The sequence below is a fragment of the Coturnix japonica genome, chromosome 6, assembly GCF_054131305.1.
Source record: "Coturnix japonica strain WE chromosome 6, WE-NBRP24, whole genome shotgun sequence".
Classification (NCBI taxonomy): Eukaryota; Metazoa; Chordata; class Aves; order Galliformes; family Phasianidae; genus Coturnix; species Coturnix japonica.
Window position 1 is genome coordinate 25,902,031 of NC_140668.1, and position 18,499 is coordinate 25,920,529.

The 18,499-nt window shown below is 41.6% G+C and overlaps 1 protein-coding gene across 1 annotated transcript in view; it reads left to right on the top strand.

The window, feature by feature from the left end:
- Window positions 1-18,499, top strand: part of LOC107319205 (uncharacterized) — a 224,733-nt gene that overhangs the window by 109,634 nt on the left and 96,600 nt on the right. Inside the window, exon 11 of the mRNA XM_085550603.1 lies at window positions 6,242-6,317. The gene's annotated coding sequence lies outside the window, so the exon portion shown is untranslated. The remainder of the gene's footprint in view (window positions 1-6,241; window positions 6,318-18,499) is intronic.

An 18,499-nucleotide genomic window follows, 5' to 3' on the forward strand; every position in this document is an offset into this window, starting at 1 on the left:
ACTTGGAAGGCATTTATTCCTTAAAATATGAAGTAAAACACTGCAGCTAAAGCCTAGTGAGACCATTATTACAGTGGTAAAAACCAGCCTGATTTAAAATCCGAGTTTCAAGAAACAAACAATGAAGTAATTTAATAACAGTAACTGCTGAAAAAGACCCAGTATTGATAAATTTTTATCATTACATGTGCCATTGAATTTTAATTGGAATTCAGTTATCTTACACAGTAATTATCCAAATGAGAATTCTACACAAACTGCTCTAGAAGAGGAGTGCTCATATATGCTAATGACTGTTATGTGTGATTAAACATGGAGGAAATAAACTCCAAAGGTCTGCTAATAAATGGCAACATTTGCAACGTAGGATTAATATCTGACAGAGGAGTAGGAATGTATTTCAAAGAATGCATGGACTGTGTGGGGCCACACATTGTGTTTCATAACTTCGAGCCCTGTCCTGCAGATGCTTTCACTGCGGTCATGTCCTTCATGTGAGCAATGCCATGGAAAGAATGGGACAGCCTATAGGAGCACATTAGACTTATGAGCACTATAGTCTTATGGACTTGGAAAGCTGATCTCTGAAGAAATCACTTGCCCTTGAAAAATGAGATTTTGTCTTCTCTCTCCTCCTCCCCCCCCCCCCCCCCCGAAATATTATATGTAGTACTTACTCAGGTATTATATATAGTTCAACTCCAAAGATCTGGGACCTCTTTCCTGAATCTTTGGTTATGTTTCAGGTGTATTCTAAGAAATGTAGAGCTAAAACTAATTTATTCACCTCCTGGTTTATTGTTATTGGTGGTACTGTCAGATCTTGATTAATTAAACAGTGATTATTTAGCTGCATCAGTCCAGAGCTACCATCAGACCTCATCTCCCCATCCTTTTTAATTTACCTTGTTTGCTGCAGTCTTTCAGTAGGTGAATCTGATGAGAGTGAACAGTTGTCTCCACAAATATTTGCATACTGCAGTGCAGCTCTATCAAGTATTTCCTTCTGCACTGGTGAAGTGAGGATGGACGGACTGTTTTCTGATGTATGTTGGACAAGAAAACTTAATCTGTGCGTGGTCCTTGTTTTGGCTGGGCTTCAGAAGGTGTCTCGTGTGATGTCACCTGTAAATAGCAGGGAACTTTGACATCAGCTCTGTGTGAGGCTATTTAAATAAGAGCCTCATTTATAGAATCCCGCTGCCTGTAAAATGGCTCTAATGGTGTTATCCCCACGCCTGAGGGGAAAGCTAAATAATGAAACCCCAATGAGTCTCTGACTGGGAAGAAGAAGCACAGGAGGAAGGAGGAGAGAAGGGAAAGCTAATCTCTGGCAGTATAACCTTATGTCGCATTCTGATTTAATAGGAGACAGTAGTTAGAAAAGCAGCATAAAGCCAGAATTCATGATATAAGGAAACTGCTAAAGAAATGTTGGTGCTTCCACCTAAGCGCATGATTCTTTGCTGCTGGACATCCTCAGTGTTCTGAAATCAGCTGAAATGTTTGATCTTGCTTTGTTAATTGTTTGTAATGAGATTTTTGTGCACTCCGAGTACCCACAGAGAGCACGTTATGCCATGCCGAGGCCCTGTGTAATGCTTGCACCTCTGCTGGCCATGCCTGTCCTTGTTGTGTGCACGTACACATGTGTCACTGGGGTCACATGATGCCATTCAGAAAATGTTATCCTGTTTTTCGTTATTTCTTACAAATACAGAGAATGAGAAACACCTTATTCTGTGTTTGATCTGGGTATCCCAGGCTGCGGTTGCGAGTTTGGCCTCTCTGAACAGACTCACAGGAGGTGATTCAGGGATGATTTTAAGTGGCACGTGTGAAATCTGCCTATGGGGCAGTCAGCTGGAGGTGCATGTAGGCTGCAGCTAGCTCCCACTGTGGCCCTGAGGACTTCTCGTTGCTGTTGTCTTGTTGCATGTCTCTCTTTAATGAGAGAATGAATCCTGTAACTTATCTGCCCCATAAAGGCATAGTGCATTGTTTGGGGGGGCAATCCAGTGCCTTTGACAAGAAGGGCACTTAGCAGAGGGGCTCTCCATTAGAAGTGGAAGCTCTATCACACTTCAGTTGTTCTTAGTGCCATTTCTGACTGCCTGACTTTGTCACTAGTTTCTGACAAAGGCTAAAATTAAAGACTAAAATCAGATTCCTGAACATGTCAAATAACAGTTGTCAAACGTAAGATTTTTTGGTGTCATGCAGCTGATCTTGCTGTCATCTGTGTTTTTATTAACCTAGAATCAGACTTAGGCCTGCTAGCGTAACTTGTGTGCTCTGTAACCAGTGTAACACAAGTGTGCACTTGCCAAAGAGTTCCAAACTGACAGTTTACAAGCATCAGATGAAGTCACATACAGTTTTATACTGTATGTTTGCTACCAGTGTGAATGGATCGAGTATCTTTATTTGTGTTGTCTGAGGACAAAGTAGCACTCAGATCTATGAATATGATTGTCTCAACACTCGGGGTAAAGCTGTAATAATATTTATTTTTGTTTTATGTGATGAACAACAGCCTTAAAACCAATTCTGGTGAGCAAAGAGTTGTATTTCTGGGGAGCTAAATACCACTGTTTGACTGCCGCTGTAAAACTTTATTAGGCAATACATCTAACTTCAAATTGGAAATTTGTGTTGGAACGAGTTTAGGAAATCATTATAGCTCTGTTGTTAATTTTATATTTGTCTAATAAAACACAGCAGGCACTACATGACACACACTAATGCAGCTTATGCTAGCTGCTAGACATGGTTTTAACTACCGTTTTCTACCTCATACAGGCGTAGGTTAGGAGGAAATTGAATTTAGCTTAGTTAGTGAGATTACTTCTGCTAGAAAATTGGACTGTTTTGTCATACTTTCAGGAATGAGTGTGTTGAGGATGGTCTGTAGGAATATTGATGAGAACGCAGTAACAGAAGTAGAAAAGGCGTTATCTAAAGTGAGAGCAGAGGTTAAATACAATCACATTAAGAGCTCTGGAGAAACCCCATGTCAAAACATAGAATGAATTAGTGCATCATATTGCAGGCCTGGTCACACAGATTCCTCACTTGGCTGTGGTTTGTGGAGGGGGGACTCGTAGTTACAGGGTAGGAAAGCATTCAAAAATATTGAGTGAGAGCAACAACAGTGTGCAGGTGCCTAAAAGCTCTGCCTTGTCCTGGCCTGGGCCAGGTGTGGGGCTCCTGCAGAACTTGGCTCCAACTTGGGACGCTGATTTGCACAGAGCTCAGACAAAGCTGTCCTAAGAAAGCAGCTCTTTATGCAGTTGTGCAATTTCCACCCAGCTCACCTTCGCGTTCTCTCTTGGCTAGGTTTGCCCTTTAGGATGGTGTCCAGTCCCACTGAGCATTAAACCGTGGTTGTCATGCAGTTAGTGACCCTTGGTTTTGTATGGCTTATCCTGGGCCATATCTTCTTCACTTCTTGTCTGGATGACTGTTGTTCCCATTTTAAGAGCCTTCTGGCAGCTTGTAGCCGGTGTGTTGGTTGGCTGCCATATTGATCACAAGAAAGAAAATTTACGTTCACGTATTCATGGTTTGCTGCCTGCCTTCTTTGCATTACCACTTTGTGCGTGCTCAGCACTTCTAAACACCATGGCCATCTTCATTCATTCCTTCTTTCATTCGGTCATTCATTCCTACAGACTGAGGGGAGAAATGCAAAGCGTCTACTGAGAGCTGTGCTGGGTCTGAGGCTGGTAGAGCTCCCAGCCATCTGAAATGCCTGATTTTTGTCACGCTGAATGAATGCATAAGTATGGCCGTGTAAGAAACATGGACTCCGTTCTCACATTACACCTTCTGGGGTCAGTTAGCACTGTTAACAGGGCTTGTATAATTTATGTTACTTATTAGGACGCTTTCTTTTCCTTGTTGCTGTTTAGAAAATGGAGGCGCGGACGCCGAGTTAAAATTCAGAGTGTTGGAAAGGACAATCGGCAAAAATTTCCGCTATATTTAAGATTCTGACTTATTCGTTTTTCATTTGTTCCCATTTAATTGTATTTCTCAAAAGCTTGGTGTTTACACAAAGGGAGAAGGGGAGGAAGGAGAAGTGTACATTGACATACTAAGTGAAAAACCTCAAGAAAAATTACAGTAAATTAAAATTTATTTCCCAAGGGATAGAAAATATTTCAGAGGGATGAAGGAGGAAACTAATAGACTTTCTATGAACAGCCATTTTTATTTAAAGAATAAGCTTTCAGGCAAATATAATTCCGCAGCCTCCTGAGGAAAGCCTTTCTCTTCTTGTTAGGATAATACCAATTAAAAAATGAGCAATTAAAAGCACTGAGAGTTTGTCAGTGTACATTTTCTATGGATCCATGCTCTCTATCGTGCCGCTGCTTGCTGAACTTGCTTTGTGCTGTCTGTATGGCACGCGGTGCATCTGTGCTTCCTGTCTGCAGACAGCGCTTGGTTATCACTGCAAACCCTAACAAATTGCACCCGCAAATCTGAAGCGTTTGCTAACAAATCCAATCTCCTGGGAGCACTGTGCCATTCTGAATGCCATTCTACAATTTGATATTTTGGTTTCCTTTCACCTCACCTGTTGCCTTCTCCCCAAGTACCTGTTGGGAGGGGCTGAAGGGCTGTGTGTGTGCTGTAACTCCATGCAGGAGCTGTGGCCTGGCACACAGCTGAGGGCTGAAGTGGAGAGAAGGATGTAAATCCTTACCATAGCTTTGCTGCTGAGGATGGTGCAGAATCAAACGATAACTCAGGGCAAGGCAGGGAGAATTAATCACAGACTGGATAAGAATGGTCTTTTTTTCAGCCATTGTAATTTTCCCCAACTAGTCTTCTACGAATGCTTTTCATAGGTGCTGGCTGTCCTTAGCATTGTCCATCACAGATGGGTGAGCACCTGGTCCCCTTTAGCATCTTACCTGTTCCACTAGTTGCAATTACTGTTGTCCCTGCTTCTATTTGAAGTTGCTAAGAGCAGCGTGGGCAGTAGATGAGCAGTCTTTACTGCACCCTGAGCTCCATCGCTCTTGTTTTTCTGGAACCTAATAAAAGGTTCTCCACGTGAAAATGTTCCCGTTTGTAAATGGTAACATTTGTTTTCATAAAGGGTTCTATTTTTTCGTTTAGATTTGGTCTCTCTTATATGTGACATCAACCCCTTGATTAAATGTCATCCTGCTTTCTGAAAATGAAGAAATCCTGATGTCTCGCTTGTCTCACGCAGGATCGACAGACACTGTATTTTCCAGTGTAACAATTAACCAACTGTAACACCAGAGATGCTATTGCTTGTGTGCTGTAGCTTATGCAAGTTCATATTCTTTATGGTATGAAACCAGATCCCTATGCAAATAGTAATGAAAACAGTGACCTTGTGCTCTACTTCACAGCTCTGTTATTGATCCTTCTCATTATATATTCCTTTAAATGTACCTAGGTATATTTTTCTTGCTTGAAAAAACGTAACTGTGTACAACGAGGGAGTCTCATGTATGGGACAGACAGTTAGAGGGAATTTAACTCAGTGTTTGATTTTTGTGCTTTAATTCCTTCGGTTTTGAAGGCGAGGCTACTTGATCTGATTTATGATGGCAGTGTGGAGTTGTGAAGAAAAAAAGAGAAGTTTTTGTTCGTTCTAACCACATGGTTCTCAAGGCCTTGAAAAATTTAGTTGTATTAAACATGGAAGGTACCATCATTTTTCATAGATCTCCTTGAAAATCCATTTCTTGCACACAAAAAATCACAATTTCACAATGTTACATGTTTAGAAAGTTGAATGAAAATACTCCATGGCTAATCTTGACAGTTCTAACTTGGAGAGAAGCCAATGCCCCAGAACAATGCACAGCCAGTGCATTTGTAACATGATACAGAAATCAATATACATGACCAGATTTTCCAGTCCACCACGCTCATTTTGCAGACTCGTCAGAGGTCTGGCTGGGAGCATTCCCCACGTCAAGGAGACTTTCTGATGGCCTAAAGCTGCTGAAGGTGGCAGAGCTGCCTGCTGTGCCAGCTGCTTCACCCACCCGTGGCAGGGTGAAGGAGGGCATCCGAAGTGTGCCAGGGTGATGAAGGGCTGAGAAGGAACCCTGGCTTCCCATTGCCTATGTTGTGCCCCAGTTGTGCTTTGCTACCAAAATGTTGCTGAAAGTAGAAGTTACAGTGTGAATCTCATAGCATTAACCTCTGGAGAAATAACAAGCTTTACATATTCTTTCTTTAACAGGAGCAGAAGAAATATCTGTAAGTCATGACTGCACCTGCCTATGTGATGCTGTGGTGGGGTCCTCCAGCCAGCTCAGGTAGGGACAGACCAACGCATTTCTTGGTTGGTAGGGCTTGACTGTCACACACTGTGGGGTGCAGCATAGAGGAGCTTGCCTTGGGTTTGCCCTGTGCTGCAGGGTGTTAGCTTGGTTCATCCCTGGCCTGACAAGATACACTGCTTTTGGTTCTAAAAGAGAAAATGGTCTCTTGGGGAGTCATATCCTAAGGGAAGGAGTAGAAATGGGAAAGTTCACTGACAGCTTGATTTCTTCAGAATGTTTTGTGGGGCTCTTACGAGCATTTCTCCCTCCTGAAAAATAACCTGTATGGATTTTTGCTTCCATGTTACTTTTTTAAAATACCACTTTTTGGCAGTGAATTCTGCTGAGTCCTCTGAACCCGCAGCAGCCCAACGAGAAGGCCAGGGAGTTAGATGGCTGTGTTGTGTGTGCATGGACAATGTCACACTGTGTGACTTTGCACAGCATTTCATTTCCTGTGTTCATGTGAATAAAGGGCTCGTGAAAAGCAAGTCTGACGTGGACTCTAACAAACCTTTCAGACTGACCAGTTCTGGCAAGTCTGAAACTTCCCTGTGCTGCTGGCAACCCTCTTTGCTATTAGACTAACTCAGGTCATTGGGAATGGTTCTTCTATTTAAGCTGGAGCTGTTGGTGAGAGAGGCAGAATTGTGATAGAAGGACAAACAGTTTGGGAAAAATGCTTTTGCAGAATTTAGCTCTGCTTTTTTCATGTGCTTGTCTGGGCAGGGTATTTTGCTTTGGACTGTGCAGTTCTGATGGATTTTAATCCTCAAGCTATTTTTGATTCCTGGTCACATTTCTGACATATACAGTCTTAGCTTTTATTCCCTCCTTCAAGATGCATGCATCCATAGACTTGAATGGGTGTAGGAAAGATAAATGGCTAAGGGAAAAGGAAATGAGTCTGAATGTTCTTAGAGCAGGAGCAAGGAGGCTCTATAAAGGCAGACTGTGTGACAGAGATAAAAAACTAAATGAAAATTAAGGCTCAAGAAGAGGCCTGGCTTATAGTGGGGAAAGGAAGTCCAAGTATGTTCAGATAATACCCAAAAGATGAAATGTAAAAAATGCTCCATTAAATCCCATTTCCCTCTTACTTTGATATTTTAATTTCCCATTTCACTTCCTTTTATAATTTCCTTCTACCATTCCAGTGATACTCGCTCTCCAGTGAAAACACACCATTGCAAATCATTTTCCCAAAGACCAATCCTTTAGCTCAGTAGTATTCAGCATCTACCCATGTAGATTTCGATACCTATCAGAATACAGAGCTGGCAGAAAGGTTTACTTCACCTTATGAAGTTTGTGGCTGGAAGCTGAGATGTGAACAAGCAAAAAGCAGTGAAGGGTGTGCATTGTGTAGAAATACAGTAGCAAACTTGGGATATACAGAATAAAACCTTACCTTACATCGTGGTGTGGATCTCAAGTGTCCAAACAAACGGCTTTAGTTGTTTAATTATTTTCATTTTATTACCGGTATCTTATATGTAATGATAATTCATCCACTTAGATTTATTGCAGGCTGCTGTCCAGCAAAGCACTTAAGCACTCAATTAACTTTAAGCACATAAGCAGTCCCATTGCTGGACTGGGGCCATAATAAAGGTAGAGGATGATTCAAGAGAGGTTGCTTTTTTTGCTTGGCTTGTTGTTGTTGATTTAAGTGTCAACAGCACCGTTTATTTAGCTGCCTTTTGGACAGTAATCGTATTAGTAAAATAGGCAGGATTAAGAGGATATTAAACAAAATCTATGTCTTTTCCCATCAGTTAAAATCTGTGCTGTATTCCCTTGGAATGATACATTTCTGTTGTGCAGTAACTGGATTTTAATGTAAGCGAGTCACTTAAGATTGCATTAAAACATTTTTATTAAATTACTTGGCTGCTTTAGAGTTATGGGGTGGAGGTGGGAGCTAACTCCAGGTCAAGGTACAGGGAAGATTTTCTGACTTTGAAAGAACATTGTATAGGATTTTTTGCAGTTTTTCTTAATCAAAGTACGTTTATTTACCAAGCAACATGGAGTGAGTGTTAATTTTTGGCTGTTTTGCCATGTCCAGAATGAAGGTGTCTGTCTCTGAGGGCAGGCAGGGCAGGTTGTGTGTCCACCACATTGGGATCACAATGGATGTTGTCAAAGTTGGACTGTTTTGCTTTCTTATTGCCACATCGGTTCTGACCGTTTGCTTTCTACCTGCCTCTTTCACTTCCATGCTTTTACCTTGACCAGCCCCTAGCAATCAATAACCTATATTTCATTTCCGCAAGGAAATCTCAGTTCTCTTAATGACAAAAAATTTTGTGAAAAACAGTGAAGCAAAAGGTGGAAGCAAAACAGAAACAAGAACCTACTCTGTCGCCTTGAGAACAAACCAAAAGAGATGCCCCCTAGAAAAAAAACACCAAATATCTCTAGTTTAGTTATTTGCTTACTTGATAGACAGTTTACTGCTAGAGTAAAAACTTCAGAATTCACTCATGAAGAAAACAAAATCAGTAACTTTGGTTTCTGAACATTAACATTTCTAATGGTGATTTTCTTTTCCAATTTGCCAAGATGAGAACACAGAGCTTTAGCAGGCAGGTGCTGTTATATTTGTACTATGGCCGGGTTTGTGCTGACAGCTGGTGAGTTTCTAACTTTGGTAAAACAGCTTCAGTATTCAGACCTGCTTATTTGGTAGACCCAGGTGAGCACTGGTGTTTCTCAATGATCTGGGCAGATGACTTGATAGAAAATGGTGAATTTCTTGATGATTTCTTATTGAGTGCTTTGATCATCTCCATGCTGGACAGTGCAGTCAGTGAGTGCTAACTCAGTTGCTTCTCCTTAAATGTGGACTTAAGAGGCGAGCAGATTCTCAGCCTTGTCAGGGGTCATTTGAACTCTCTGTAAGCTGCTCCTCTCGCTTTCTTATTTGTGAGAATGTTTTTGAGTCCTCCAGAGAATCAGAACATCTCATTGCTTTTACATCCTAATTTAATTCAGTTGCTTTTTTCAGTTTTTTGAAGACGTTGGATCCTTTTCAGCAGCCCCCTCACCTGACAAAGCTAAATTTCCACTTGAATTTGATGTGAAAAGTGCTTAAATAAGGAGTACCACAAAGACTCAGTTCTCATCCTTCTGTGTCATTAGTAGTTATTAACTTGATTTCCAAAAGTGCTGAAGACTTAAAGCTCTTAGGAGAGATTAGCACAGGAACTGCTGATACTGAGTTCTTCCTCTGGAGGGTACACAGTGTCTCAGAGCCACCAGTGTGTCTGGGTGGGAGGAAAGCCATCGCCATGCAATGCTCCTTTTCCAAACTGCTCCGTGGCGTGAGGATGAGAGATAGAAGGACTGTCCAAAATTCACATTAAATTCAGTGGTGACCGATGTTTAATGGGCTATGGGCTATAAAGTCAAAAAAAAACAACTGGTTTTACTTTATTCGACTTCAGAATTCTTTGCTCAGTTTCCCTGTCTTTTTGTTGCTTGCTGTCATCCAGTGACAAATTGGACCCATAAATAACTGCACCCCAGTTTATGTTCATTTTAGAATGTTTTTAATATAACTTTCATTAGAAATGAAATTTCCGGCAGGTTTATGTGATGTAAAATATCTTCACAAAAATAAGCATAAACATATGAATTCATCTGTATGCCTGTGCACATATATGCATAAGAGTATATAATGAGCCTGGATATTAGTTATGCTTCCTAGAAACGAGTGTCACAATATATTCTAGATGCAGTAATGCACTGCTTTTCTGATTGCTTTAAAAAGCCCTGAGTTCTTGCAGAATATGATTTAGTGAGTCAAGCATCCCCCTTTCCTCTCATTTATCAGCCTTTTGATCTCGTGTCAGTCTTAAACATTGGCACGCTTAGGCGGGAGCAGTGTGCTGCGAGATCACTAAAAGGCATAGTTATAACATCTTTAAAAGGTCTGGGCATCCTAGTGCTGCATCCCATCCTTGCTTAGCAGATGGAGTATTGAGTTCCCCCAAGTTTTCACTACCCCTTTGTCCATTATTTTTTTATAGTTTTGTTCTGCATTCCTTCCACTCAACCTCGAGTAGATGGAAGCCTGTTAGTTTATTACTTACATATGTCTGCACCCTTTTACCTCAGCAGGGAAAGACAAAATACTGAGGAGGACTGCAGGTTTGGGATGGTCAGCTAATCCTTCCCCACCTTGAACTAATCGCCAGGCCGCCGTGTTTTTGTGCCGAGCTCTGTTCTTCGGTGCATTGCCAGTGGGGTTTCAATTTGTAGAAGCATAAACAGATACTAAAGTAAAAAGAATGGTGCAGTGATTTGTTAGCGGAGTTCAGATCAAATTATCACAGCGGTCCCCTGCTGACAGTCCTAACAATTACCTCCTTTTTCTTGGGCTTTCAAATGTTTTCTGTTTCACTTCCATCTCGGTAAATAGTGTGCTTCTCACTGTGTTTTATTTATTTACCTACCAAAGGGAAAGAAACGGAGCTCCCGACTTCCATTCAGAGGTCTGAATTCCTATACATTCTGTCCTAGCTTAGACATATTAAGGAGTTTTTCTTCATTTAAAAGGTAAAAAAAAAAAGGGCAGTGAGGTAACGAGAGGTGCTTTCAGCTTTCTAAGAAGTACCTGCTTTTAGCAGATTTTCCAGCCCTTTTGCAGTTCTGATCATGACGGTGCAGATCTTGTTGAAATTGAAAATCTCTTGAGAAGAGCAGCTACTTAATAGGAAATGAGTAGGGAGTCGTATAGATTAAGCCAACAGTAAGATATTAAAGCGTTTGAGTCCTGTTTTGAAAGTAAGTCTAGTGTCTGTCAGTAGGAGTTACTGCCCTTTTGTGCAATATAGCTGATGTTCTATACAGGTTGTCTAGAATTAACTTCGACGTTTGTTTCCACTTTTTTTCTTCCTTTGCCTGTTTTCAACTCTTGACTTTCACTCTTGCAGTTACATTTGTCTGCTTCTTACAATTCCAGCGGGACTGATTTATCATCATTTGCTAACATATCTGTCTCAAAATCCAAGCTTTGATCAGGTTGTATTTTATAACTTACATCTGTTCTATGTTTAACCTTTTGTAATGCTGTTTCTCAAAAATACTCTTCTGCTACAACAAAAGAACTGTGTTAACCTCAGCATTCTGTTAAACCTCAAAAAGAAGAATAGAAAATTTTACGTACCTGTCTACTTGTTTGCATTTTCATTAAATCCATAATTCTGTTGCTCTGATTTTCCCTGTGATTGCTGCTGGACTACAAACTCCATCTTCCTTTTCCTTCTGTACCTTCTGTTCTGTGGTTACAGCTACGCAGCATCACCACCAGAAACATTTTGCTGCTGCAGAGCACTGCTCTGATTACCTAACGGGTAAATGTGTGGATTCATAGTGCTCCCACAGCAGAAAGCTTTTAGGATTTGAACAAAACTTCTTGGACTAGAAGTTCTATCTGGGGCTAAGGGATTCATGTTAATCCTTCTGCAGGAATAAGTCCTTCAAGTGGAATAGATGGATAGTAGGTTTGGCAAAGCGTTGAGACCCATCTGTATGTTCTGTCACTACCTAATCTGTCTTTGAGAAAGGAGGTTTCATTTAAAAGGGCTGGTCTTGGGTCAGCCTGGTATACACTAGGACACAAGTGAGAGATGCATGAACGAGACTGTTATATTCTGCTTACAGGTAAATGAACCTGGCCTAGCCCTGATCAGGCTGTAAACATCAATGAAACAGTAAAATACTCGCGGTGAGGATTTTGTTCTCTCTGCCTTCTTTTCCTTCTTCAAATGTTAGAGGGTCAGGGAGCCCTCCTCAGTTTCACATCTGATGGAAATGTCGGCATTGTGCAGGGGCTGTCAGAGGGGTAACAGCCCCATTGTCCTTGGGGAGAAACACTGCTGGTGCTGGAGGGCTCCATGGCTGATTTGCTGCCCTGGTGTGACTACAGCATTAGTCTGAGAATAACCTCAGGTATTCTCCAGCATCTGTGAAGCTTTTGAAGTCCTCGACTAAGCCAGTCCATAGTGATAGGTAGTGTCTGCACAGACTTCTGTAGCTCCTGACAGTCTCGGTGTCTGGATGGATCCGGCCTGAGGACCCATCAGAGAAGAAATATCCACAAGCAATCTAAGTAATTACAACTCACGTGTTTTTCCAGCGCAGTGGAGACTTCTGATACAAATGGAAGTTTTATTGGCATGGGGCTGAAGTCACTTCTTGGCATAAGTGGATTCTGAGGGAGCAACACTTGCTAGTAACAGAGCACATTTTGGCTTCAGGAGTGGAAAGAGCTGAGAAGCTATTAATTATGAGCCTGCAAAGGCAGAAGGATAACCAGCATGGCAGCAGTGTCTTCACAATGATTTTGAGCTGTGTAAAAAGATAAGTCACTGTTGCTGCAGATAGCTTAGACAACTTGGTCAGGTGTGTGTAAATATATACACTGAACAGGTCTGTGCCAGCAAGTACACCTGGCTGGTAACAAATCTGGAACAGTGAACCAAAAATTGACCTTTCAGGTAGAGAATAGCTTACAGTATAATGAATGTGTTTGGATGGAAAGGTGAAAGTGAGAGAGCAGCCAGTAACGTGAGCAGTTAAAGATCTGCAGTCACAGATCTGGACTAGAAGAGTAACATTCACTGCTCTTTGCCTCCTGAGATGCTCCTTTAGGAAGTTATTCTGCACTCTTTGTTTATGAGCAGGGAAATGAAGCCAACTGAGTTTACTTTTCCCAATATTGTAGTTATAGGACTAGAGAGATGGCAGCTGACTGTTCTCCTACTAACTGATCTCCCTAGTAAAAGTCTACACTATAGATACTCATCCCATTTCTTTTTTCACTTTTTTTCTGGGTCCTCGCAAGGTTCTGTTGTGTATAATTTGACCAAAATGTTACAGTCCATACAGGCAGGTTTTTTTATTGGAGTTCCTTTTTGCTTCTGTAATATTCTTCTGAAACTCTAAATATTGCAGTAGTTTATTACACATAGGACAGAAATGCACTGTTTTCCATTTTCAACTTCACACCTAATGGTGGTGATTTTTTCCCCCTTATCCTCTTATTCCCTTAATTAGTTTGGTTTTTTTTGTCAGTATTGCAGACCAGAAGAGCACGTTCCTCTACAGCAACCACACTGACCTGTGGCTGTCACTAGCTTTTACATTGGTAGTACACCTGCCTGTGCAACTCCTTCCTTGAACACAATCTAGAAGCACTGCTAAAAATGGCAGAATATATTTTTTACTCAAAGGGCTTCACAAAATGGTAATCTTTGAAAAATGCAGAAGCCCATTAAAGATAAAGAATATAAACAAGTGTAAAGCACTTCTTAAAGTCTTTGACAAAGGTCGCAGGTGTAAGGAGGTCAAAGTGATATCTTGTTCTTCTAAATATTTCAACAGATAGACAGACTTTTGATTGCATTATCTATTAAAAAATTGCTTTGAACCTTCCGCCGATGCAGACCACTTGTGCTTTCTCAAACCAACAAAGGTTCGGTCAGCAGATAAGAATTTCTGGCCATGGCAGAGTAGCTGCTTTCCTTTCATCTTCCCTCTGGTGTGTACATGAAATGTTTGCTTAGCCTGGCCCTGCTATCGTGAGGACTCCTTTTTTTTCTTCCCTAATCCTCCCTCTAATTTGAATCCTACACCCTGTCTGCAAATAAGACATGAAGGAAATTTAGATTTCAGCAGCGCAGGCTTAATCCTGCCAGATGCTGAGCACTTCAGCACGGCACTGAGCCTTGTTTGACTCCACGGGTGCTTATCTGTGAGCCCAAACTCCAGCATACGATTAAGTGCTCTGATTGATTCGAACCGATGATCCTTACTGAGGTACTGAGCCATGCGAGGGAAGTTTGTGTTACTAGAAACTTTGCTATCTCTTTGTTCTGCTGTGACTTCCAACCAGAGGAGGTAATTAAGAACGTGGTTGTTTTAAGAGCACAGCAGCAATTTCTGTAAGAACTTTCTATCTGACTCCTAAAAATGCACTTGTGACTGGTCCTCTTTTTATCCATCTTTTATTCTTCAAAAGCAAACACAGTCTCTAGAAATTGTGCCTATGATACCCAGCTATCTCTTTTCCTTCTTAGGAAGCTTAATCTATGTGCAGCGTTAATGAGAAAAACTTTAAGACAAAAATGTGTAAAATTGCCTTCTAGAAAGCTTCCATCTATATGTAAATGTGCAGTGGTGTGCAAGAGAACTGGCTAAGGGTATCCTGAAGGAAAGATGCTATTCATGTAGACCAGATCATTACAGACGTATGCATTCAAATGCTGCCTACTTTAACATTATATGGTTTCCTAATGAGAGAAGGTTGCGTTTTGTTTTTCTTTCTTTCACTCTGCCTCTGTGCACCTCCTCCTCTTGCTTCTCTTCCTTTTAGCCACCTGTGCCCAGCAGAGCAGTGTGTGACAGAAACTGGAAGAAAGTTGTATGTGGAAGTGGGTCCAGGAGAGAATGAATGTAAGGCAGTACCTGGTCAGCTAACAATTTATGAGATTGTGACTTCCAGAGATGTTTAGTAAGGGTCTCTTGTCTGCATGCTGTGCTGTTTAAAGCACTGTAGGAAGCAAACCTGCAGACTGTGTTTGAACACTGAGAAGACTGACATCCCTGGGATGTTTGCAAGTGTGTCCTTTGCCAACAGGCCTTCCCAGGCAGACCCTGGGTGCAGAACTGTGAAGTAAGTTGCTCTGTTTGCATCTTGAAATATCATAGCATACTGGTAGGTGCTTTTAAGCAGTGGTTTTGGAGTACCCAGTTCAGTAGCATCAGAGGAGTAGCATCAGGAGCCAGTAATTAAGGGTAGCAACTCCTCCCATTTCATCTGTGAGCTGAGGGAATTCTGGATGGATCTGTTATGAGAAAAATATATTGCTGCCCTGCCTGTGTCATCGTAACCACCACAGTAAACCTTTTATAGGACTCTGCAGGGAAGGGAATAGAGAGAGCTTGAAGACATGTGAGGACAAGGCAGCAATCAAACTACATTTTCTGAGTGCTGAGGGGATCTTTTTCCCTAGCAGGATTCCATTAAGTTTTCTTAGCATTAAACTGCAAGTATTTTAAGCTACTGGACTCTGGAAGAGAAGCCATGTGCTTTCATGATGCTCAAACTTTGATTCTAAGTTGCTGTAAAGCTCCAGTTCAGCAAAATGCTTAAGTGTGTGCTTGATTTTAAATACACGAATACTTACAGTGACAGAATGGTCAAGAGCAGTATGAAGTCTGCTTTGCCTCACAGCTAAACCACTGTGTAACTTATGAGTGTGGTGTATTATCAGTCCAGTGTACCTATTTCTATGCAAACCTGCCATGGAAATGCATTCCCTAGAGTTGGTGGGATTTAAGTGTGAACTTAATTTAGAAAGAGTGCATATGCTTTATTTGTATGCAGTTTATCTTCTGGTGGCCTAAATAACTTCTTGCATCCTGATTTAAATTCTTAGGCTGTTTAAATATTTTTCCCTGCAAGACCTGGAGTTTCTTCTAGAGATGCTGTGTTGTTTCTTTCATAAAGCCATTATACTGTACCTTTCTTTATTTTTTTTTTAACATCTGTGCATGTAATGAATAATGGGTGAGGTCTTCTCATCTTTTATTGATTGAGGGCTTTTTCTGCATCTTGCATACGGCGAGCTCTTTGCTCTAATGCCTTGTGTATGGAAGTCAACGTGCGGTTATTCCAGACTCGTGTAACTGAGCTAGTTGTTTCAGTGTTGGAAATCTGTATTATTTGAAGCCCAAATCGCTAGCTCCGAGTTCAGAAGGAGGAAGGTCATACAGCACAGAGAGCCCTGTTGTGTCTGCTGGCAGGTCTGACATCTGAGGATTACGACATCCATGATACACGGGCCTGGAGTTCCTCACAGGGTAAATTTCAGACAGCACTCTTGATCTGGTGCTGGTGGAATCAACAGGAGCTTTGTAAGGGACTTCAGGCTGTGTGGAATCACTAACAAATGAAAAGTGCTAATTAGGAAACCCAAATATTTCAGATTGATGTCTCTACAGAATAGCAGTATTTCACTGATCTTTTTTTTTATTGAGCTAATATGGGCTGTGAATCTGATTGATGCTTTTTGCACTATGTCATATCTAACCCCTTTGTCATGATGGAACATTCATTTGCACCAGGTAGGGCACCTGACAGTCTTACATCATAAAGCATCTTATCCAGTGCAAATGACAGTGCAGTATGCTCCTCTGTGGGGGATTTTCCCACTAATGACGTATGGAAATAGTGCTCATTCAGTCTAACATGAAGGGGAAGGATGCACAAGCATGCAGATCTCCTAATGAATCCATAGTGTACCTCAGATGAAAGGAAAACAATGTGTTTTTCAGATGTTAATGTTGTTATCTGCTGTAAGGGAAACTGTTGATCACAGCCTGAACCTCTGATTAACCAAGTGATGAGTCAGCTGTGGGAGCACAGGTGAAGTTAATTCAGCTGTGCTACCAGGAGGGGTGGAGCTTGACTTCACCTCTTTTAGATCCCATTTAAGGGCTGACCACCACTGAGGCAACATTTCTTTATGAGGTTCTGGAGGTAAGCCTCAGCATTATCTGTCTTGACTGAAGGCCTTGGAGTTGGTGAGTCTTTTCCTTTGATACACTCTGGTTATCTATTTGCAACTTTACTTGTGTTATTGCAACTATATGTAACTTTACTTGTTATCTCAAGGCTGAGCTGCACACAGTTGGATTTATAGAGCCTTTACCTTCACAAAGGCTTTTTTTAGCCAAATTACCATACAATAACAATATGGAATCCCGTACTTCTCTAAAGAAAAGGAAGAAGTACAGCTGTGTTATTCAGATGTGAGCCCTGAGAGTTTGGGCTGTTCTTTGTGTGTGTAAAACTCTTTTCCCTGTTCTTTCTGCAGCAGCGTAGTGCACGGTGTAGGTGCTTTAACAACACCTGATGGCTTATGTCACCTTATTATACTGGCACTTTTGTAGCAGTATGTTGTAAAATGTACTCACATTTAAGGCATCAGCCATGTTTTGTATTTAATTAATAATGATTAGTTGTTTGATGTTGAGAGCTGTGTTAAAAATATTTGAGCCTTAATGTTTAACAAATGAGGTTAATTTTCTTCAGCCTTCCATTTTTGAAGGCCTTTCTTTAGTCCTCTTTCTTTTGGTCTTAATGGAGAAGCAGGATACGAGCACGACTCTACACACTTGTCCCACGTGATGATGGTAATGGCATTTCTCTGTTTCAGCTGTGGCTCTTGGCCTGCTCCAGTCTGTGCTTTGAAAAGTTATTTTGCACCAGGTCCTCCTGGTTTCAGCAAGTGGGTTTAGAAACTAGACCTGTGCTGATCCAGAGCTACTGGATCCTGGGGGGGTGGAGGGGGAGTGGCAATGCCAGGTGGTGAAGGCAGTTAGGGCAATCAGAGCTAATTAGAGCAGGAGGGGCTGGCAGGTGACTGTGTATTTCAAACCTTTTTAAGCTCTGTTGAGAGCCCAACTGTTGGTGTTCCATAGCTCTGTGTGAGGAGGAGATGGGTATAGCAGCAAGTAAAGAGAGCACAGGAGAGGTGAGTGGCTGTTTGTTTCACAAGACTTAAGAAGAGACTGGGTTATAGGTAAGGTAGTGAGATGAAATGGGCTTTTCTGGTATGGTGGTCCCCTAGGGGTGACCTCAGCAGTCTCTCCTCCACTCAGGAGCAGTGGTTTGGGGCTGGGGGCACCAGGAGCTGCTGTGAGCAGGAGCAGGGTTGGGAATGTGGTGCTTCCACATGTGTTGTCCATGGGCATTTGGCTGCCTCGTGTTGATCTTGGTGTGTCTGGATGCTGCTCATGGTTGCAGGCTGGGCTCTGCATGGACCATCTGCAAGGAAATGCACGTGTGAGGTGGTTTGTGGCATGAAATTAGGTCCTCTCTAGTCATTGTTTAATAATGTTTCTATTAAAGTCAGTGGCAAATCTCCTTTGGCTTTATTGGGAAGAAGTAAGCTCTAATTCTCCTGATTATTCATCATTCACTAGGAGTTCTGAGACTGCCTATCTGTTAAAGAAATAGGGTGCTCTTGCTGTACTCATTTTGCACAAGTTTTCTGTTGTGAGTTCTGGCATTTCCTTCCCGTGCATGGGAGAAAATAAGTTTGCTCTAAAAAAACCAAATCTTTCTCTGTTAACCAAGGTTGAAATGTTAGTATTTA